The sequence below is a fragment of the Triturus cristatus genome, chromosome 4_2 (assembly GCF_964204655.1).
Source record: "Triturus cristatus chromosome 4_2, aTriCri1.1, whole genome shotgun sequence".
Taxonomy (NCBI): domain Eukaryota; kingdom Metazoa; phylum Chordata; class Amphibia; order Caudata; family Salamandridae; genus Triturus; species Triturus cristatus.
The window spans coordinates 20,853,288-20,877,762 of record NC_140586.1 but is presented as its reverse complement, the minus strand read 5'-3'; the positions used below and the strand labels follow the sequence as shown (position 1 = coordinate 20,877,762).

The window sequence follows — 24,475 nt, the reverse complement described above, 5'->3', positions numbered from 1 at the left end:
GTCTTAAAACGAACGGACCCTTCACAGCCACCTGTTTACAGATTTGTGATTGATCTTAGAGAGGTTAATAAGATTGTTGTGCCACAGTTTCCAGTTGTCCCTGATATAACTGCCTTGTTAACCATGATTCCAGCCTCCGCTGCATGGTTCTCAGTGATCGATCTAAAGAATGCTTTCTTTAGCATCCCAATTGCAGAGGAGAGCAGAGACGTTTTTGGCTTTAGTTTAGGAGGTCGCAGTTTCTGCTTTAAACGCGCTCCCCAGGGCTACTGTGAAAGTCCATCAATATACAGTCAGGCTTTAAAAGCGCAGCTTGATGCAATGGCTTTACCCAGTGGCGCTATCCTCATTCAGTACGTTGACGATTTACTAATCGCCGCGGATACTGAAAAGATTTGCAAAGAAGCTACCTTGTCATTGTTGCGTCATTTGTCTGCCTTCCATCACAAAGTGTCTCTCTCAAAGCTGCAATATTGTCGACAAGAAGTGACCTACTTAGGTCATCTCTTATCGAAGGAGTGAAAAAAACTGACCCCAGAAAGAATTCAAGCCATTGCACAGTTGAGTGTGCCAAGAACACAGAGAGAAGTGCGTGCTTTCTTGGGCATTACTTCATACTGTAGGCATTGGATTCCCAATTTTTCCTTGTTGGCAAAACCGTTGTTAGCATTAACATGCAAAGACACTCCGAATCCTATTCCATGGTCTGAAGAGTGTCAGAAAAGTTTTTGGGAATTGCGTAATGCATTGTGTTCAGCTCCTGTGTTGGGTACCCCTGACTACAGCAAGCCTTTTACATTGTATGTTCATGAGAAAGATGGTTGTGCATTATCAGTGTTAACACAGCCTTTTGGCGACAGACCGCGTCCATGCGCGTATTTTTCGTCAACCTTGGACCCGGTAGCGAGGGCATTGCCAAGCTGTCTGAGAGCCACAGCCGCCGCAGCTATGTCTATTCGACAGTCTGCTGGCCTAGTGATGGATAACACATTGATTGTTATGGTTCCACATGCTGTGGACACATTGTTAAACAGGACCAAGACACAGCACTTAACTAGTGCGCGATTATCTGGTTATGAGCTGACACTGTTAGCAAATCGCATACACATAAAGAGATGCAACACGTTGAATCCAGCTACACTATTACCAATCCCAGCAGACCTAGACGAGATTGAGCAACATGATTGTTTGTTCAGAACAGAAGAAGAGACGAAAGGGAGAGTAGATCTCAAAGATACTCCCCTGACTGATTGTGATGGTACTTTATGGGTGGATGGTTCGTGTTTCAAGCTTCCGAATGGTGATACCACTGCTGCATATGCTATCACGACTTTGCTTACGATTGTGGAAACTGCACGTGTGCCACAAAATTCAGCGCAAGCAGCAGAATTGATTGCCCTTACGAGAGCATGCGTGTTGTCTGAAGGAATGAAAGTGAACATATATACGGATAGCCAGTACGCCTTTGGCGTGGCTCATAGTTTTGGGTGATTGTGGAAGGAACGTGGGTTCCTGACTTCGCATGGAGCTAAGATTCAGAATGGCAAGTTGGTGAATGATCTCCTTGAGTCGCTGACCCTACCGTTGCAAGTTGCAATTATGAAATGCAGTGCGCACAGGAAAATCACTGATGAAGTTGGTCGTGGTAATGCGTTTGCTGACGAAGTCGCGAAAGAAACAGCAAAAGATGTGAAGACTCGAATGTATGTTGCAGGCCCTGCCAGATGGGTTGGTGATGTTGGAATGTGTGAAAACACAATAGAGAGTGTAAAGTCCCTTCAAGCTGAAGCCACAGAGAAAGAGTTGAGCAAGTGGAGAGAAAGTATGGGTAAGTTGGATGAGAATGGTTGTTGGATTGATTTGTCAGAACATAGGCGATGGTTGTTACCTGATGCATATGTGCTTCCAGTGGTTACTATGGCACATGGAATGGCACATATCAGTACGAAAGGAATTTGTAAGTTGTTGGCTCCAGTATGGCAGAATGCTGGAATTCCTAAGTGTGCAGAGAATGTGGTCAAGAATTGTATGGTATGCTTGAAGTACAACCCTGGTAGGGGAACCCCAACTCCAGCTGGTCATTTTGCGCCTCCATCATATCCATTTGAAGTTTTGCAGTTGGATTTTATCCACATGGAAAGGTGCAACAACCTGAAATATGTATTGGTGGTTGTTTGCGCTTTCTCAAAATGGATAGAGGCCTATCCTCTAAAGGATAACACTGCTCTGTCCACAGCCAAAGCCCTTGTGAAGGAATTTTTCCCTAGGTTTGGAATGCCAAGAATGGTGTGGAGTGATAATGGGAGTGAGTTTGTGGGCCAAGTGATGAAGAATGTGTGTGAGGGACTAGGTATAAGGCAGAAATTTCACTCTGCAAATCACCCCCAATCAGCTGGATTAGTAGAACGCTACAATGGCGCTCTAAAACTCAAACTGGCCAAAATCCAAGCGAGCTCAGGTCTTAAATGGCCTGACGCTCTGCCTCTAGCACTCCTGTCCACCAGAATGACCGTACACTCACGAGTGGGACTTAGTCCCTACGAGGTCGTTTTTGGCCGTCCGGCCAATGTATGGGGTGTGCCAAGACCGACGAAATTCAGTGAAATCGAGCATCCAGTACTGTTTGATTACTTGCACGAATTGACAGCTAAACTGCGTGTTTTACACCAACAGGTGCATGATACTCTCCCCCCGGCTTCTGAAGCTCCTGGACACCCTATCGAACCAGGCACGTGGGTCCTTGTGAAGAACTTCCAGCGGAAAACCAACGATGAGCCCCGCTGGATTGGTCCTCATCTCGTGCTACTGTCTACAAGATCAGCTGTTCGAGTAAAGGGGAAAAGGAATTGGATCCACGGCGCCCACGTAAAGAGGATCCCTTTGCCTCTGCCGTATGACCAGTGGGTCCAGGAGGGTATCGCTGACTCTGAAACAGACACTGTACCTTGTTTTGTGCCGTTCAGTGATGCACGCATAAAAAGCACAACTTCAGCGCAGGAAAGTGACGATATTTTGCAAGAAGCTGTGCCACCGTCAATTCGATTGGACACTACAGAGCCTGAACTTTTATTCCAAGATCAAACAGTACCTGGCCGTTCTCGTTACAATCTACGATCAAGGCCCATGGACAAATAAATATTCTTTTCCTTTTACCTTTCTATTTTTTGTTAACCAGAGCTCTCCCATCTGAAGGACTTTCTTGATTTTTGTTTTTCGAACCACCATCCGGGTTCAGCCGCAGGGTCGCGGTGCCAAGACTTTGGAGTACAGGCCGAAGACGTTAGGTCGACGGTTCTGGTTGGTCTAGGGCGTTCCCTGGACTGACAGGCGTACTCCTTAGCAGAAGAAACTCACCCGCCGCGAGCGGCACGATTAGAGGATGGAGTTTTGTAAGATGGAGAGACTCACTGAGGAAATGAACTTTAAAGCAAGAATATGTAAAATAATGAAAAGCAAACGTTTTGTGTTTTTATGCCTGTTTGTATTATGTAGTATGGTAGTGTTTACTGTAGGATTTGTATTCTTCTCCTCTCAATAGCCCATTGCATCCATTGTACAGCCTATACCTCCTCCTACTATCTCCTCACACTCTTTTCACCCTCTACCTGAACATGAACAAGTTAGACGGTCCGAATTTGTAAACAATTCGTTTATTCAGCTCTTGCACCAGCACCAACTAGTCATGAATACAACCAATTGCTGGGTGTGTGGTTTAATGCCACATACCATTAATAAGGGTATTCCTTATCTAGTGCTGCCGTATAGTTACAATGGATCGTCATGGGCATTCCAGACCATGTTTCTCTATGCACTAGAAGCGTACTCCCCGCGACAACCGCGTTCCATCAGACCTATCACCAATAACAAAGCTCTAATGAAAGGAGTTGCCGATATGAGCAGAGATATCGATGCATACTCATCCATTCCAAAAGAAGAGTTGAGAGCTTATGTAGGGTGGAACGCGACAGGGTATAGTATTAGTCTAGGTGAAAGACAGCGGAAAATCTCATCCCCAATCTGGGTCGTACCCCACATAGGTCGGTTCTGTTTGCAAGGTAATGGTCAGAATCCTAGAGCTCAACTGGGAAGAAGTGACTGTACTGAAACGTACACTTTTCCGTCACAGTTTTCCCCTGCGTTTTTGGCTGCCAAGGGTACATATTTTATCTGCAATGACCGAGCATATACATGGTTGCCCCCTGACTTCTCGGGCACATGTTATATTGCAAATCTGCTACCGCCAACATTTACTGCCGCCTCTGACTATCACAAGACCAGAGTTGTGAGAGGCGTGATTAGTAAGGAGGGTACTGCCGGTCAGGAAGTGGGAGATTTCTTTTTGGGTTTCCTGCCGTTTTGGGGACCTATGGTTAATAGTAGGAACCTGAGACAGCTGACTCGTGTGGTTGAATCCACTGTTAATGTTACGGCTGGTGCCCTTGGTAATTTGACAGCTGAGCTCCAAGCGGATCGCCTCATGACTTTGCAGAACCGCATGGTTCTAGACGTCATACTTGCAGACCGAGGTGGGGTATGTAAGGTTATCCAATCCAGTTGTTGCATTTTCATACCAGGCAACGCTCCAACAGTTTATCAAGCCATCTCCAAACTGCATAAAATATCTGAGTCCATACACGTGGATAAAGGAGATTGGTCACTGGTGGGGTGGTTCTGGGAACTGATATCTGCCTGGGGTTGGAAAGTTCTGATGGTCATTGGAATGATCTTAGCCATCCTTTTCCTGTTCTGTCTGTGCATACAGTGTGCTCCTGCGATATGTGGCCCCTGTGCTACGTTATGTGTAAGGAAACCCGTATCGAGGGACGAGCTAAATAATAGGATGATGCTACAGCAACATCTCCATGACTTCGTGAATATTGACCTAGACTCGGATTGAGATGAGTATAGTTATTGCCTATGTAAGGGCAAAAGGAGGGTCTGTCGTACTTTAGAATTTGGGACCGCGTAGGAGGCAAGGCCCTACCCCTGTCTATCCCGGTAATAGTGAACCGCGAATGGTTAATGCGGTATGTACAAGTGCTTTTTGTAACGTTTTAGTTATGAATGCACTGTGTATTCGCTATTTCACATCACTACGTGGGTTCCATTTTGTATCGGTGGCCATCTTATGGTTGCCCTCACATAGGCTATATAGCATGAAGCGAATACGGGCCTTTTAGAGCACATGTGCCTTTCTTTGACTTTTCTGTGACCTGGGCAGCTTGGCTCCGCTGCCCCAGGTCAAACTGGTCTCACGAGTTCCCCGTCCTCTGGCCACCTGTGATTAGCATCAGGGCTTGACACACCATAAAGTCTTTTCATCCTACACGAGCCTCCAGCTGATCTCTTTTGCACCTGACTGTTCCTGCTTTATGGCTTGTTTTCCCAAACAGGAGATGCTCATGTTTATTGGGGCCTATCGATATCTGATGTGGGATCTGAGCCTTGCTGTATAAATAATTGCGGGCTGGCTTAACTGGAATGTGGGATGGTCATCATGATTCTGCTTTTTCGTTTGTAATGTATACTTTATATGACCATGCCATAAAACTAAGGAATGTATGCTTGAGGCAGGATATTCTGTATTTAAGAAGAAGCCCGTTTCTGTGTTTTTCAGCAGTCTCCTGAGAACATACGCGCTGTTGTACTTCTAGGACGCCTGTAATTGGTCTGCAGCCAATAAACTGATCTTTGACTTCACCCAGAAGACTCTGTGTTTCTGTAGGTCTGAAACAGGAAGAACCCAGAAGTCATAGGGTGTGTTCCCCTGCACCGCTGGGCTTAAAATACCCAGTACTTCATCTTATCTCAGCAGCCCCGTGTGGAGGCTGCTCTCTACGCGCGTCCCTCGCCGCTCCCACCCCCGTGTGCGCTCGAAGGGAGCCCAGTGTGCGCGGCCTGGTTTCCGGCGACCACATGCCAGGCGGGTCAGCTGTAAATCTTCAGTCGCTCGGCTAACAAGACTTCCTTCTGACACGTGGGTGACCGAGAGCAGTGCGCATCAAGGTCCATAAATGTACTCCAGCGTGACAGGAGCCTTCATCTGACATCTAAGCCACAACCCTGTTCACTCTGCCCGGTTCATCAGCGGTTTTTGGCAGTCTATGACAATTGTCACTTCCGTCTGACTGCAGTAGTTTATGCCCTCATGTACGTGAAAGCATTCACCATATAAAAGTCAGTGTTCCTCATTTGGAGTAGAAATAAAAAATGCATTTTTATACCAGCTGGGGAGCACGCAGCTGCATAGGTAAAAACTAAACACGGTCACCCATTAAAGTATACCGGATTTTGTACTAGGAGTTAACTGATAGTCTCACGAACTTTTAAACACTGAGCTGTAAAAATGGTAACCAACAGCACTATTGTGCAGACTCATTTCCTTTCAACTAACTGTACATACAGTCCACCTGGATAATGTCCGCGCACACTTCTTTCAAAGACAGTCACAACAAATCCTCCAAATACCGCTTGTAAATATCTGGTTGGTAGGAGCTACGAGCAGGTCTTTTCACCTGCAAGATGGGTGAAATGGTACCATCAAAGCCAAGATACTGTCCTCATTTAATAACGTCCAGCACTTCTAAGAGTGTAATAAGTGACTGCTTGTGTATCAAAGTGCCCTTGGATCTTCTCTAGCCAGACAGGTAACTGCTTGCACTGTAAACTACCCTTTTCTATCCTAACCTGGATATGAATGTAATCTGAAGCAACAACATTGCTCACATGCTCTTATCTGCACAGATTACTCTACCGTGGTATCATCTTAATCACATTAATTAGCTTTAATCTGTGCCATACTCGCAGTTTTCAGCACTTAAACTTATTATACATAAGAAGATACCTTAGATTGATAGAATTTCTGTCTTTTTCACTCGATTCCTGTCTTCCAGACACTGCCTCATGGATATCCTTGGAAAGGCCAAGCCGTGACAACAGAATTATACTACATACTGCTTTGAAGCGCTATGCTGGGTTCACAAGATTGCCAGGGCAGTGTCCACTGTACTGCTAAATACCGATCTTCCAACCAATGTGGCTGCAAAGAGCGTATGTTGCATTTTGGACAGACATATTCCTAGTATCAACTATCACTGCTTTTTACTAACTGCAATTGCTGAAAGATTCACCAAATCATTCGTACATTTAACTACAGTTATTATGGTGTGGGTCTCAGTTTCTAGGTTACGCCAACTCCTGGTCCTGAAAACTTCTTTCCAGTGGGTGCAGTAAATTGTAAGCTGTATGCAATGTGGGGGCCGCCTGATATTTTGAGTTAGAATGTGTGACCGCATTACAGTCTTTCAGCAACCACTCCACTTTTCATTTCAAGTGGCTCAGTAATGCAATTTTAAAATCAATACTACCTGTGCAACTACTCTGGAACACTTTACACCTTCTTGTTTTATGCAGATACGATTTATAGCACAGACAAAGGACGGTGAATCTGTGTGAACAGTTGCTATTCTTACTTTTTCTGGGCAACACTATTGTGACCAATTGTACATTGATTGCCAATTACCCCGCAGAACCTTGGAATTATTCGCCACTGAACTGTTTCAGGCTGTGAGAGGTCTGAGCTCAGCGCCACAATTGAGGTGTCCACTAACAGCCAAAGTGGGCTGTGCCCTGCCTCGGATTACAAAGTTTGCCGTCTGGGACACCCCCGCGCCACACGGCCACCAGCTGCTGCGTGTGCCCCTTGCCTGCCCTCTGCCTCGCTGCTGCCTCGTTTGCCGGTTGCCGGCTGCCTCCGCTGCGGTTGTTTTTGCTCTTGTTTTGTCGATAATTTGTGCCTGTTTTGTTTTAATTTCATTTTGCCCTTGTTTTGTCGATAATTTGTGCCTGTTTTGTTTTAATTTCATTTTGCCCTTGTTTTGTCGATAATTTGTGCCTGTTTTGTTTTATTTCATCTTCCCCATGTTTTGGTTTTCCTTCCTTGTTGTCCGCCTACCTCGCCGCCCTCCGCCCTCCCTTCCCGCCACCGCCGCTTTTCCCCGCCCCTTTTTCGATTCTGTACCCTCCCCGCTCCCGCCTCCCAGCTGCTCCGCCCACCCGCGCACTTGGCCTTAAATGGCGACCGTGCGACGCAGGTGAGTGTGACCCACTTGTGGGACACCCCCGCGCCACACGGCCACCAGCTGCTGCGTGTGCCCCTTGCCTGCCCTCTGCCTCGCTGCTGCCTCGTTTGCCGGTTGCCGGCTGCCTCCGCTGCGGTTGTTTTTGCTCTTGTTTTGTCGATAATTTGTGCCTGTTTTGTTTTAATTTCATTTTGCCCTTGTTTTGTCGATAATTTGTGCCTGTTTTGTTTTAATTTCATTTTGCCCTTGTTTTGTCGATAATTTGTGCCTGTTTTGTTTTATTTCATCTTCCCCGTGTTTTGGTTTTCCTTCCTTGTTGTCCGCCTACCTCGCCGCCCTCCGCCCTCCCTTCCCGCCACCGCCGCTTTTCCCCGCCCCTTTTTCGATTCTGTACCCTCCCCGCTCCCGCCTCCCAGCTGCTCCGCCCACCCGCGCACTTCGCCTTAAATGGCGACCGTGCGAACGCGCAGCGGTCACGCGCAGCGGGCGCGCCGATTGTGCGCCGAAGGCGCGCCAAAGGTAAGCCCGTCTACGCCCGTCCGCGCCTGGACCGCGCCCAGTGCCAGGACCCCTGGCCCACGAGGACCCCGACCGACCCGCCTGACGTACTCCGCCGCCACCCTCACCGCTCTCAACACCGGCCGACTCCCAGAATGCCATCAAGCCACTCCACGACGTACCCACGGACCTTTCAGCTGCCACGCCTGCAAGTTCACCTGCATCCGGACCAGCCTCGCACCAGCACCCGCCAAGTCGAACACCAGCAGCACCCACCTCAAGTGCATCCTGCTCAACACCCGCTCCGTCCACAGACACGCCATCGAACTCTGGAACCTCCTAGACGCCACAGCCCCTGACGTTGCCTTCCTCACGGAGACCTGGATGAACGCCTCTTCAGCTCCCGACATTGCCATCGCCATCCCAGAGGGCTACAAGATCGTCCGGAGGGACCAAAACGCCAACCAGATGGGAGGAGGCATCGCCATCATCCACAGGAGCACCATCCGTCTCACGACCAGCACCGACAACACCCTGACCAGCGCCGAACACCTGCATTTCCAGATCCACACCAACCCGAACACCACCCTCAGAGGCACCCTGATCTACCGACCCCCTGGACCACGCACGCAATTCAGCGAGGACATCGCCGACTTCGTCAGCCCGCATGCCCTCCCCTCCGCTGACTACATCCTCCTGGGAGACCTCAACTTCCATCTGGAGAACAACAACGACCGCAACACCAGCACCCTGCTCGACAACCTCGCCAACCTGGGACTCAAGCAACTGGTGTCCACCCCCACCCACCTCGCCGGACACACACTCGACGCAGTCTTCTCTTCCAGCACAGACATCGACTTCAGCCACGCCACAGAGCTTCAATGGACGGACCACAGCTGCGTCCACTTCACCTTCAAGAGAACGACGACCCACCAACACCAGCAACAGGCCGCCCGCAGAAGCTGGAACAAGATCACAGCAGACCAGCTCACCACCTCCCTGAGCCAGCACCCTCCTGCCAGCTCAGCGAACCCCAGCCAGGCCGCCGACAACCTCACGAAGTGGATCAGCAACTGCGCGGACGAACTCGCCCCACTGAGGACCCCGCCTAGCAGACCCGGCAGCAAGAAGGCCCCATGGTTCACCGACGAACTCAAGAGCTCCAAGAAGAACTGCCGAGCCCTCGAGAAAGTCTGGAGAAGGGAACCGACACCGGACAACAGGACCTCCTTCAAACTTGCCACCCGGAAACACCACCAGCTGATCCGCGCCGCCAAGAAAACAGCATTCAAGGACCGGTTGGACAACAACGCACACAACTGCAAGGAACTCTTCAACATCGTGAAAGAGCTTTCCAACCCCAGCGCAGGAAACAACGACATCACCCCATCGCAAGACCTCTGCAACTCCCTCGCTTCATACTTCCACAACAAGATCACGGACATACACAACAGCTTCAACAACCAACCAACGCACACCATGACCGAGCAACCACCCCCCACCACCACCCTCCACGCCTGGACCCCGATCAGCACCGAAGACACCATCCGCACGATGAACTCCATCCACTCCGGATCACCGACCGACCCCTGCCCTCACCACGTCTTCAACAAGGCCGACGCTGTCATCGCACCCCACCTGCGAGACATCATCAACACATCCTTCGACACCACCATCTTCCCTGAGAGCTGGAAACACGCCGAACTCAGCGCTCTACTCAAGAAACCAACAGCGGACCCCACCGACCTCAAGAATTACCGCCCCATCTCGCTCCTCCCGTTTCCAGCCAAAGTCATCGAGAAGACCGTCAACAAGCAGATGGCCGCCTTCCTCGAGACGAACGGATCCCTCGACCCCTCCCAGTCCGGCTTCCGAGCCAACCACAGCACCGAGACCGCCCTCATCGCCGCCACCGATGACATCCGAGCCCTGATGGACAATGGAGAAACAGCGGCCCTCATCCTCCTAGACCTCTCCGCGGCATTCGACACGGTCTGCCACCGCACCCTAGTACGGCGCCTCAGCAACATCGGAATCCAGGACAAGGCGCTGGAATGGATCATCTCCTTCCTCGACGGAAGAACACAGAGAGTCCGCCTACCACCGTACAAGTCAGAGGCCTCCGAAGTCATCTGCGGCGTCCCCCAAGGATCATCTCTGAGCCCCACCCTCTTCAACGTCTACATGAGCCCCCTCGCGGCCATCGTACGCAAACACAACCTCAGCATAATCTCCTACGCCGACGACACCCAGCTGATCCTCTCCCTGACCAACGACCCCGCCGCCGCCAGAGCCAACCTGCACGAAGGGATGAAAGAGGTAGCCGAGTGGATGACGACCAGCCGCCTGAAACTGAACTCGGACAAGACGGAGGTCCTCATCCTGGGCTCCTCACCCTCCGCCTGGGACGACTCCTGGTGGCCTCCCGCCCTGGGCACCGCACCCAAACCGACAGACCATGCACGCAACTTGGGATTCATCCTGGACCCCTCCCTCTCCATGACCAGGCAAGTCAACAACGTCTCCTCGGCGTGCTTCAACATCCTACGCATGCTTCGGAAGATCTTCTGGTGGATCCCCACCGAGACCAGGAAGACCGTCACCCAGGCCCTCGTCACCAGCCGACTGGACTACGGCAACGCCCTCTACGCCGGTACCACCGCCAAGCTCCAGAAGAGACTCCAGCGGATCCAGAACGCCTCAGCCAGACTCATCCTCGACATCCCACGAACCAGCCACATCTCCGGACATCTGAGAGACCTTCACTGGCTCCCCGTCAACAAAAGAATCACCTTCCGCCTCCTCACCCACGCACACAAAGCCCTACACAACCAAGGCCCGAGCTACCTCAACAGCCGAGTCAACTTCTACGCTCCCAAACGCCACCTCCGATCAGCCAACCACGCCCTCGCCGCCGTCCCCCGCATCCGAAGAGCGACTACAGGAGGAAGGTCCTTCTCCTACCTGGCCGCCAAGACCTGGAACTCCCTCCCGACCGACCTGCGCCTGACCCATGACCACCTCTCCTTCAGGAAGAAGCTGAAGACCTGGCTGTTCGAGCAGTAGCTGCACCCCCCCCCCCCCCCCCAGCGCCTTGAGACCCTACGGGTATGTAGCGCGCTTTATAAGTGTCACTGATTGATTGATTGATTGGACTAATATTATTATCCGCCATAGGTCTGCTGCACTGGTTGGTGTGTCTTCCGGTCCCATTTTGGAGCCCGTGGCAGGACTGGGTGCATTCCTGCTTCCCTGCACATTCTGATATACCCCGAGCACCCCACAAAGCGTATCCTTCAGCCACCTCCTTCACCTACCAAGAGGTGCAGGCCCTACTTTGTATAGTAGGTGAATCCATCTACAGCATAGGTAACCGGCCTTTCAAGGTGCAACAACTATGCACAAGGTACCTCTTAATCAGTGCACCTTGAGGGAATACTGTTAATAAAACAGGGACAATAAGCACCTGTTTAGCCATGCACTGGTCTGGTACCAGCATGCACTTGTAAAACAAATAGGATAGCGAGGGGGTAAATTGTGTCCTGCATAAAAGATCTAATTTGACTCGAGACAAGAAATTCTACATTGGCAAAATAGGATCCTGCAAATAATTTCATTTAGCTTTATATAAATGAAGTTGGTTTAAGAGGAAATAAAACAGTGGAGTAAGCATGTAGGCCCACCTATATGTACATGGGTGGTTCTTGCAACTCTAAGATGTCCGTAAAGGACTAACAACACAGTGAGAAAAAAAAGCCAGAATTCGCACAGTCCGGTAGCACAAAATCATATTTTGCCACAATTTATGGACTGCTCAAAACAAATGAGAATATGAATGGCGTTTTTTGGGTTTTTTTTTGCAAATTAGCTCTAGAAGTCAGTCATACGAAGAATCAGGCTAGGTGTATATTCAGAGTAAAGTGTGCCCTTTCAAATGCCAGAATCTTTCCAGTGTAAATGGGTAGCAACTTAAAACAAGCATTGAAAGTGCAATAGGTCTCGCCTTTGATTAAGTTAAAGCCATTTGCTTTGCTAATGGTATTGTATAGCAAAGCAAATGGCTTTAACTTAATGAAAGGCGAGACCTATTGCATGTTTAATGCTTGTTGATCTCACTGCCTATCTCCGTCCCTCCCCTTCTCTCAGCCCCGGTTCCACTCTCGGTACAACTCTACCCCTCCCCCTTTCTGTTTTGATTCCCACTGCTCGCTCCCTTTCTTCACTTCTCTACATCAAATGCTGAAATTATTCATACTCCATATCTTCAGTTTTACGGGCCTTGCGATTTACAATCGCGATTATTTTATGACTGCCGTCGTGTAGCCCAGTACTGATCCGCCCACAGAAATCTGCGCTGAGTGACAGCCAGTGCCATGCAGGCCTTCATGGGCGCGAGAAGGGTCAGCGAGGAAATAGCGCACAAAGGCGATTCAAGTAGCTAAAGCAAATGAGGTCAACCTGGCCCTTCCACGTCAGATGGGACCGGCGCGGGCAGAGTCCAACAGCGGGAATAGGGTCACGTTGCAAGCACACGCAGCACCAGGCAACAAGAGCGAGTGCCAAGAAGCTTTTAGTAAAAGCTTCTTGGCACTCGCTCTTCTTGTGCTGCGTGTGCTTGCAATGTGTTCTATTCAATAGAACTGCGACATGGTTTTCAAAGAATGTTTTCAGGCGCCCCCACTCCCCACCCAGCCCGTGTCTGCTTTCCCAGTAATTGGTACTGAAGCGGTATTTCAGAGGCTGATTTCCTGCCTTTTTACAGGTCTTAACAAGCGCCAGGCTTTTAATAGCGCTTTGAGGACCGGCTCTTTAGGAGTGCGGCCCTTTTAAAGCTTTAAGTTTAACTATGCTCTTTTCTGCTGCTAATGCCTGAAAAACTGGGGCTTTAATCATTGCTGGATCAGCAGCAAACAAGTGCCCCCTTCTCCCCTCCGTGCGCCCCTCTCCTATAACTGGCAGCAGTGCTTAATTTGTAAAAAAAAGAGGTGCAGGTGCCGAACATTTTGCCAAGGAGGCCACAGCCCACTTCTATCTCCGGTGAGCCCCACTTTCAACACTCGCACTGCCTCAGTCCCTATCTTCTAACCTTGCTTTGCAGTCTGTCCTCTAAGTCTTTGCTCTAAGAGTCTATCTTCTCACCTCTCTAATCGTTTTCTATCGTCTTTGTCACACCTGGTGCTTTACCTTATTCCCTGTATTTCTGATTTGCCCTCTATTCATTCTACCCCTGCCCTTTTTCATCTTCACTTTTATCCATGTTCTGCTCTCTCTCCCCTCGATCTTGGCTCTTTACTATCACTCTTCTAGCAGTGATTGGCTGTGTCTCCGTTTTATCATTTCTCCGCTTTTTTCTTCTGTCCTGTCCTCTACGTCCTTTCATTCTATCTTTTCTCTTCTTATTGCTCTCTTCTTTACATCATGTCTGCTTTCTCTCTGATTTGCTCTCCTCCTTTTCTTCTACTTCGCTCTGTTTTATCTCTCTCCTCTCTTGTTGTTTCTTTATCCTCTTTACCCTTGCACTCTCTCATCTAGAACACTGCTGCTGGCACCCCTGTCTCCAGCCTGTACATGCCCCTGCTATTGTGAACTCTGCGTTTTCTTGTTGTCATTCGTAGTGAAGAGGAAGATGACATGGATTTGACTTTCCTACCTATACAGAGTGCAAGAACAAAATTAAATGCTTTTTTTGCATATATTAATGAGTGCGGTACGACTGGGTTTATTGCGGAACATGCAGCTGCCCAAGCACAGCAGGTCGTGTCACTGCTAGTGCTGCCTCCGATTAGTAGGTCCAGGGATGACGAGGACATTGGTATCCACTGCCCAGCTTGCTGTGACCCTGCCTGCTACTGTGCTACAGCACAAGCATTGCCCCCAATGCTGTCAATGCCGGTGAGTATGGCTATGGCGCCTAGGACTCATGCACGCTCAGCAATTTGCATGCTGGGAGGCAGCAGCACCGATACTACAGGTGACTCCGGATGTATGACGTAACAACGCGAGTTATTGCAACGCGTGCTGTTACATCGCGGCCGTTACAATGCCTGCGATGTTACCACGCTATCCCATTACAACGCAAGTCTTTACATCGACTTGCACTAGATGGCGTGCTAACATTACAAAAGTGTAATTTACTATTCCAACTCCAGTCCACTTAACAGTAGGGAAGGTGTTGGGATAGTAAACTACACTATTTTTAATGTTAGCACGCCATCTAGCGCAAGTCGATGTAAAGACTTGCGTTGTAATGGCATAGCGTGGTTACATCGCGTTCGTTGTAACGATTGCGATGTAACCACATCGCGGTGTAATAACCGCGTTGTAAAGGTTGTTCCCCGCCAGATTTACAGTCCTTTAGGGGCTGGCATCAGGAAGCTCTGCTCTAACCCCTTCTGGCACTACAGCGTGCTACGCTCTTGGCTGTGTAGTCCCTATGGGTGGCAGTGGCCTGTCCATTTTGGTCATCTAAAGCATCGGTACCCCCTGTGCCCAGTCCGTGTCTGTGTGAAGAGCCACAGATCCAAAGACACACCGCAGTGCAGGGGCAGCGCGTTCCTGCCTGAATTTGCATCGCCACGGGTCAAGCCTGGAGGTTTCAATACATTAGCATTTTAATGGCCTGCAGTCATCAGTCTGTGACCTGTAGTTCAGGCCCATTAGTCCCTTATGCCCTTTGGGTCCCACATTTCTCTCCTATGTCAGTGAGTGAGCCTTAAACCCAGTGCGTTTCAGTTCACTTCCTAATCCGTTAAACAGCGCTGCTTTCAATCCAGAATGAAAAGAAACGCGAGGCGCGCGCCTCTTCTGGGCCCCAGGTTATGCTACTCTGCCTGCGCAGCAAGAAGAAAGTCCACACTTACTTTCATTTATTCTTCCTCATGATGAGCCCTCACTCTCAAAGTTCCAGATGCATTGCGCTCTCGCAGCTTCCTTGCTTCAACTCCGTCATGAGCCAGCTACAATTATCCAATGGGAGGCTGAGGCTCAGGGGTGCAGCAGACTCGGGGAATAGAAAGCAAGCTCTTGTTTGAAGATGACTTCTTGGATACTGACTGCCAGGCGTGATGACATCATCACTAACATAGTGATACACGATCATGCCTGCCTTGAGAGGCATACGGTTGCCTGCCTATGAATACATACCAGCCAGCCACCATGCAAGGTATGTTATTTTTTTTATTTTATAGTTGAACAATTAATATTGAAAGTACCACCTGCAGGGTCAGAAATTTTAGCCCCGGCCCTCTGAAATAAGCGCCGGTGCTGAGCACCGGAAAGCACCGGCTCAAATTAAGCACTGCCTGGCAGCATTTTACACCGCACAGCAATTGTGTGAATGAACAATTCCGAGCTGTGCTGTCTCTGACGCCCGAGTCCTGGAGCTGGTCCAGGCTGCATGGTTCTCGGCAGGGCTCTACTCTGTCTTATGCCCAGCCTTCTTTCTGAAGTTTCTGTTTTATCTTTGTGACCTATTCAGCGCCTAGAGGCATTAAGCCAGTGTCAGTGCGCTGCTTAGTGCACATAGTCCCAGCGGCAGCCTGCATGCTCGATGGAGGGAGGGAGTGCTCTGGTTCACAAGGCTAACTAACACGTTGGAGTAATTATTTAAAGTGGGTGGGGAATAAAAATCAAATAAAATGTTAACGTACCCCCCACGATGGTGAATCAGAGGTAAGGCAGCCGCAGCAGCTTCCAGCGCATGTGAAGCCAGTATGAGGTTCTGGTTCGGTTAACTAACACGTTGGAGTAATTTACAGCGGGTGGGGAATAAAACATTTAAAATAAAAAGTTAACGTGCCTGAGTGCCTGGTACCACACCGCCTCCGCTCCTGGCCGGTCACGCTGTACTGGTCAGCGGCAGCTGGGTCCACGTGTTCCTGCTGCAGGAACCGGAAGTAGCCAGCAGGCAGCTTCCCTCTCCTACGCAACCCAATCACAATGCTGCAATGGCAGCATTGTGCTTGGTAGGCGCAGCAGGACAGCGCCCCAGCCGGGACATTTTCTATGCATAGAGAAAAAGGGAGAATGGGCGGTCCTGCTCGAGGGCAGGGGGGGAGTGGCTTACCCATTGTTGTGGGTACTGACTGTTTGGTCGGCCCTGGAGCCAACCAAACAGTCAGTACCCACAACAGTGGGCAAGCCACTCCCCCCCTGCCCTCGAGCAGGACCGCCCACCCGCCCGCCCCCAACCAGGCACAGAGTCACTTCTGCTTTCTCTCAATGCGAGAAGGCAGAAACATAAACGGTAGTTTTTACCGTTTATGTTTCTGCCTTCTCGCACCGGGAGAAAGCAGTGGGGCCACGCCCCCATGCCCCAATGGGGGAGCCACCACTGCTCAGCAGTAATGTGACTCTCAAATGCATCCGTCATGCATGGCACGTCCATCCTCCGCCATAAAGGTTTGTGGGCCACAAATTGCATAGAGGATCAATGTGTCTGCTGCAACGCACAGCATGAAACATGCAGATCACAGATTTCTTTTTTATATAGAGAGCTCTGTTGGTTACTTTTTTTGCTGCAGAGATCATTGTGTTAACTGCAGGTCACAAGTTAAAAACTGTGTCATATAGTTCAGTGGTTCATGATTCTGCTTCAAGGATATGCATGCAAACTACAAGGCAAACGTTAGGAAACTTGCTGTTTTTTTTTCTCAATATCTTATTATAAGGTTGCTAAAAAAGGTTACTTTGGTTAATATTAAGGGCTTATTGGTAAGTACTATGTAAATGATTAGACATTTTTACAATGCATGCATATTTTTTGCATACAAAGCTTAGAAAGGTAAAAAACATAGCCCGCCCCAAACTCCATCCCCAATCCACTGCTTATTTTTAGTGAGTACCTGCACTTATTTTTTTCCATTTAAAGCACTGTTTGTGGCGTTTGTCTTTCTTGAATTTTGATCTGGTAACAGCCTCGGATTGTCAAGGCAGGCAATCGGCCATAGGCCGATGGGTCTGTGGCCAGTTGGTCGGCCGGTTCTTTGGTCTACTAAGGACTCCATCCCTGGTTCATGACGTGAAAGGCTGTTGTTACGGCCTCAACAAACATACTGAGCTTGACTCCATGAAGTCAGGCCAGCGGGCTAATGTCAGAGGCAGAATGACAATGGGCTGCTTTGTGTCTCACAGCATGATCCATTAGATTTGAGACCTCCTTTGTATAATGATGTTTTAGAGACACCTAGACCACCTGCTCACAAAATGGGTTCAGGAGAGCCAATCATGAATATGAATTCATCAGGAGTACAAACTGCATCTGAGCATTAGGTGGGACCCAGTGGCATTACTCCTAAATCAAATGACGCAGAATGTGATTGTCAGTTTACTCAGTCTAGTTGGCTTCTGTGAAGAACAAACAGAATCAATGCAAATCGGCTAGTTGCTCCGGTGATGCAGTAAAACATGCAAAATAAAGCGCCTCGTTTCAAACAGAGTTCTAGTGTTCAGCAAACTCCTTCAATGATTAATAATGATTCTCACAGTTTTCAACAGATGAACCAAATCAGTCGCAATTCCGGTGCCTGCGGGGGAGGGGAGGAGGATTGCATGCTTGGTGCAGTCCTCTAGGTAATCTACAATGACCCATATATAAAATGTGAGGTTAATGGTCACCCAGTCTCATTTCTGATTGATACAGGTTCTACCCACTCCATGGTTCGACCCATGTAGGCTCTAAACCTACCCCTCCCCTCTCGGAAAAAGAAGCGCAAGTTGAAGGTATCAGTAACAAATAAATTATCAACCAGGTTTCAGCAAATGTCCTTGTTAAAATGGCATAAATCGAAAATGACCACCAATTCATAATTTGTGAAACAGGGCCTGTTAACTTATTAGGTATAGATATACTGTCCAAACTTAAATGAACTGCATGATTTATTGTACATCGTATGGTGTCGCAATTCAAACACAGAATGAGGATTTAAGATTTAAAATAAAATCTCAGGAGTCAAAACTTCATCTCTTCTAATTTCTTACAAAAGGGGATGTACCTCTTGATTTAAGACACACATTGAAAGATGAGGTATGGAATTATACAGACAAAGAAATTCGGTTGATGGAAAGTGGAGAGCAAGTTATCATTACAGGAAACCCAGAAGCATTTTAGCCTCAAGCTCCTCGATACAAGCTTACTCGAGAAGCGGAGAAGGGCATGGAACCCGTTGTGGTACTTTAGAATTTGGGACCGCGTGGGAGACAGGGCCCTACCCCTGCCTATTCCGGTATTAGCGAACCGCGAATGGCCAATGCAGTATGTACAAGTGCTTTGTATAACGTTTTAGCGATAAATGCACTTTGTATACGATATTTTACATTGACTTCGTGGGACCCATCGTGGAGTGGTGGCCATTTTATGGTTGCCCTCACATAGGCTACACATTACCAACAAGTACGGGCCTTTAGAACACATGTACTTTCTGTTTGACTTCTCTGTGACCTGTGCAGCTTGGCTCTGCTGCCCCAGGTCAGTCCGGTCTCACGAGCTCCCCGTCCTACGGCCACCTGTGATTAGCATCAGGGTTTGACACACCATAAAGCCTCTTCATGAACACAAGCCTCCGGCTAATCTCTTTCACACCTGACTCTTCCTGCTTTATGGCTTGTTTTACAAACAGGAGATGCCCGTGTTTATTGGGGCCTGTTGATATCTGATGTGGGATCTGAGCCTCGCTGGGTAAATAATTGTGGGCTGGCTTAACTGGAATGTGGGATGGTCATCATGACTCTGCCTTTTCGTTTGTAATGAATACATGTAAATGACCATATCGTAAAACAAGGAATGTGTGCCTGAAGCATGATATTTTGTATTTAAGGAGAAGCCAGTTTCTGTAACTTTAAGCAGTCTCCTGAGAACATACATTGTGTTGTACTTCTCGGATACCTGTAATTGGTCTGCAGCCAATAAATCGATCTTTGACTTCACCTAGAAGACTCTGTGTTTCTGTAGGTCTGAAACAGGAAGAACCCGAAGTCTTAGGGTGTGTTCCCCTGCACCGCTGGGCTTTAAATTCCCAGTACTTCAGTTGACGCCCAACTCGGGACGATTTCAGCGGTACCAGTCCAAGCCAGAGGTTCGTGAGGAGCTTCGTGTGGAAATTCCGGAGGAAGGCCGCCACTTCATCGACCCCTGCATGTCGACGTGGTCCGAAAGTCTTTTCTGCGAGGTTCTCCGCATCCCGACGGCTACGAAGGACTGCCGCCCTGATTAATCGCCCTGTTTTGGACCCTTGACGATTTTGGTAGAGCGAAACAATCGAGAGAGTCTTCTGGTGACGCCATCGATCATCGATATTCAGTTAAGTATAAGTGGAGCGTCTCCCAGTTTGTTTGGTATCCTTCGGGATTTTTGGTATCCTTCGGGATCGTTTTGATTTGGAGCTTGCAAGTGCCAAAGCCAGAGGACTCGTGTATTCACAAGACTATCGTAATCGATAATCCTTTGAAGTTTGAAACTAGACTAGTGAGCGAAGATGCCTGGTTCTAGTGTATTTGGAAGATTGTTTTGTTTGGGTTGTAGAAGGGATTCCCAATTAGAGGATTCGTGTCCGGTTCCTCCAATTGGAACTCCAACTTATGAGCTTTATGTAAAACATGGCGTGGGCCCCATTGCATATAATGAAGTATGGATCCGATACACCAGAAAGGACGGTGTTTTAAAATGGCCCCAAAATGGTAGTTTCGATACAGATATCTTAGATAATTTGGAAGTTAAATTGTTTAAAAAGAAAGCCCGGCCGGCGATGTTTGATTCTTTCCGCCTATGGCGAAAGGAAGCCAAACAAAAGGAAATTAAGCTAGCGAAAAGGAATAAGAGAGAAAGAGGTATGTCAATGATGCAAGCAGCTGTGCAATTTAAAGATAATGAGGAGGAACAAATGAATGAGCAGTTACATAGACAGCGCAAACTAGGGATCGATAAATGTTACCCTGTTTTGTCACCCCTTGTGCAAGATGAAACAAAAGAGAAAGAGAAAGATTCCCTAATGTCCCATTTGCTAAGTTCACCACCCCCGTATGCGCAAAATGCCACAGCGCCTCCACAGCTCGTGAATGTGCAGCCTCCAGTTAATGTGCCGCAAGCCTTCCCACAGCCGCCAGCTCCTCCTCAGCTGGCTCCTATCCCTGCAGTACAGCCCTCTCAAGGGCCGCCAGTTTTGTTACCTGTTGCCCCCGCGCTTCCTGCGACTTCGCCTAGCACATCAGCTGCCTCCCCTGGCTCTCTTTCTTACACTACCCAGGTACCTGTATCTGCACCCGCTTTTCTTCCCTCTGTCTTTCCCCCCCTTTTCGCCTCAACTTCTCCTTCAGCGCGACAACGACTAGCTAATGTAGTTACTAGTTTAATGTCGCCTCTCTTTGGGTCATCTAGCATGACCCCTGGTTTACAACGTAAGCAGTTGCGTAGTCAGCTACCTAATTCTGAAGAGAAAGACGTACTGGATCATATGGCGCGTAGGTGGATTGTTTTCCCTTCACTCTATGATGTGGAATCAGTTGTTAACGTTTTTCACCAATGGGATGCCCCAAAACAGAGGTATGTCTTTGACAAAATGTGTGAATTCCTCTGTGAGGAATTGGAGGATCATGATTCAAACCCAAACCCGCAGGAGTTGTGTCGAGTGCGTTTTGATTTTGGAACAGATACAATTGTGGGTCCCGATGTAGATAAAGCGGTTGCAACTTTACTGTCCTTCAGGAATAGCGATTGTCAGCAATCATTGTTCGAACAGGAAATCCCTGTGGGGAAGAAGGTAAAAGCGTGCCAATATCCGATGCGTGAGGTTCCCCCAGTTTGGAGACCTGCTGATCCAAATGCTGTTTCACCTGTCGTAGCACATTTTCAGCGTGTTTGGGTACATGTCCCATGGAAGCGTTCTGAGGTGTTAGCGCTTAAGCAGACATTGCCTGACCCCCGTAAAAACCCTGCAGGATATTATAAGGAGTTATCACAAACTGCAGACTCATGTGTCATGAATCTGGCTGACATAGATATGTTGTTCGGGAATGTGGTTCCACAGCCTTTATGGGGATCCATTCGTAATGTAGATCACGCTGCAGAATTGAGTAACACATGGGCTAATATCATCGCTGCAGACACTAGACAAGTTGGTGGCACAAAGCCTGACCCCTTGGTAGCAGAACTCCCTGGTAGAATTATTACATACATGAAAACTATAATGCCCGCGATGCGCGTGAATTGGGATAAACTATCCGCATGTAAGCAGAAGAAAGATGAGACAGTGTTCGATTTCTTTACAAGGTTTGAAGAAACGTTTATCGACCACAGTGGTCAAGACATGAGTACTGAAGGTGGCCAACAGTTATTTGTGGATAAATTTGTGCAGAATCTACTCCCCGAGTTGTGTAAGAAATTAAAAGATTTAGAAAGTTCCTGGGCCGTTTCCTCTTCAGCGCAAATACTGGCTACTGCACAGTATTATGAAAATAGAGATAAAGACGAGAAAGATAGAACAGACAAGAAAACGAAAGAACTGAAAACGAAGGTCCTTTTACAGCAGGCTTACCCGCCACGTGGAGGACAGAATAATTATAGACAAACCCAAGGTATCTATCAGCAACCCCAACAGTTTCAGAATAACCAGCAGATGAATGGGTATTATCAAACACGTATCCCTCTAGGTCCCAATCAATGTTCATATTGCAGAGAGGAAGGTCATTTCAAGTATAGCTGTCCTAAATTAATGCAGCGTACTAGTAATGCGTATGGCGCAAGAGGTAGAGGTGGTCAGCAAGCTCCTAGAGGTAGAGGGCGTGGAAATGTTCCCCAGAACGCGCGTCCTCTTCCGCCTCAAAATACGATAAATAGCTTTGATCAGCAAGCCAACGCGACTGGTAATACAGCTCAGTACTATAATAATGATTATTATGCAGAAGACGACAATGTGGAAGGTAATGATTACTAGGACAGCCATAGACAGAGAGAGGGAGTTGTTTCAGTACCAGTGGATCAGGGTGGACCGTATGTTAAAGTGACTACAGCGGGTGTAACAGAGCCCTTTCTGCTGGACACTGGTGCTGCAAAGAGTTAAATTATGCATTCAAAACTCCCTGGCGCGCCTTTGTCTGGCGAAATGAACGTTTCATTAAACGCGCTCCACAGGGCTACTGTGAAAGTCCATCAATATACAGTCAAGCTTTAAAAGCGCAGCTTGATGCACTTGTTTTACCTAGTGGCGCTATCCTCATTCAGTACGTTGACGATTTGCTAATCGCCGCGGATACTGAAAGGATTTGCAAAGAAGCTACATTATCCTTGTTGCCTCATTTGTCTGCCTCTCATCATAATGTATCTCTCTCCAAATTGCAATATTGTCGACAAGAAGTGACCTACTTAGGTCATCTCTTATCGAAGGAGGGAAGGAAACTGACCCCAGAAAAAATTCAAGCCATTGCACAATTGAATGTGCCCAGAACACAGAGAGAAGTGCGTGCTTTCTTGGGCATTACTTCATACTGTAGGCACTGGATACCAAATTTTTCTTTGCTGGCAAAACCTTTGTTAGCATTAACATGTAAAAATACACCGAATCCTGTCCCATGGTCTGAAGAGTGTCAGAAGAGTTTTTTGGAATTGCGTAATGCATTATGTTCAGCTCCTGTGTTGGGTACCCCTGACTACAGCAAGCCTTTTACATTGTATGTTCATGAAAAGGACGGTTGCACATTATCAGTGCTAATACAGCCCTTTGGCGACAGACCGCGTCCATGCGCATATTTTTCGTCAACCTTGGACCCGGTAGCAAGGGCATTGCCAAGTTGTTTGAGAGCTACAGCCGCAGCAGCTATGTCTATTCGACAGTCTGCTGGACTGGTAATGGATAACACATTGATTGTTATGGTTCCACATGCTGTGGACACATTGTTAAACAGGACCAAGACACAGCACTTAACTAGTGCTCGATTGTCAGGATATGAATTGACACTGATGGCAAATCATATACACATAAAGAGATGCAACACGTTGAATCCAGCTACATTATTGCCGATTCCAGCAGACATAGATGAGATTGAGCAACATGATTGTCTGTTCAGAACAGAAGAAGAGACAAAAGGGAGAGTGGATCTTAAAGATACTCCCCTGACTGAGTGTGATGGTACCTTATGGGTGGATGGTTCGTGCTTCAAGCTTCCGAATGGTGATACGACTGCTGCATATGCTATCACGACTTTGCACACGATCGTTGAAACTGCACGAGGGCCACATAATTCAGCTCAAGCAGCAGAATTAATTGCCCTTACAAGAGCATGCGTGTTGTCTGAAGGAATGAAAGTGAACATATATACTGACAGCCAGTACGCCTTTGGCGTGGCCCATAGTTTTGGGCGATTGTGGAAAGAACGTGGGTTCCTGACTTCGCATGGAGCTAAAATTCAGAATGGCAAGTTGGTGAATGATCTCCTTGAGTCACTGACCCTACCGTTACAAGTTGCGATTATGAAATGCAGTGCGCACAAGAAAATCACTGATGATGTTGGTCGTGGTAATGCGTTTGCTGATGAAATCGCGAAGGAAACAGCAAAAGATGTGAAAACTCGAATGTATGTTGCAGGCCCTGCAAGATGGGTTAGTGATGTCGGAATGTGTGAAGACACGATATAGAGTGTGAAGTCCCTTCAAGCTGAAGCCACAGAGAAAGAGTTGAGCAAGTGGAGAGAAAGTACGGGTAAATTGGATGAGAATGGTTGTTGGGTTGATTTGTCAGAACATCGGCGATGGTTGTTACCTGATGCATATGTGCTTCCAGTGGTTACTATGGCACATGGAATGGCACATATCAGTATGAAAGGGATCTGTAAGTTGTTGGCTCCAGTGTGGCAGAATGCTGGAATTCCCAAGTGTGCAGAGAATGTGGTCAAGAATTGTATGGTATGTT

General features: G+C 48.2%; 1 protein-coding gene across 1 annotated transcript in view; it reads right to left on the bottom strand.

Moving 5' to 3' along the window:
* The window catches only part of PRPH (peripherin), a 209,905-nt gene that overhangs the window by 133,849 nt on the left and 51,581 nt on the right, over nt 1-24,475 (bottom strand). The gene's annotated exons all lie outside the window — the stretch shown is intronic.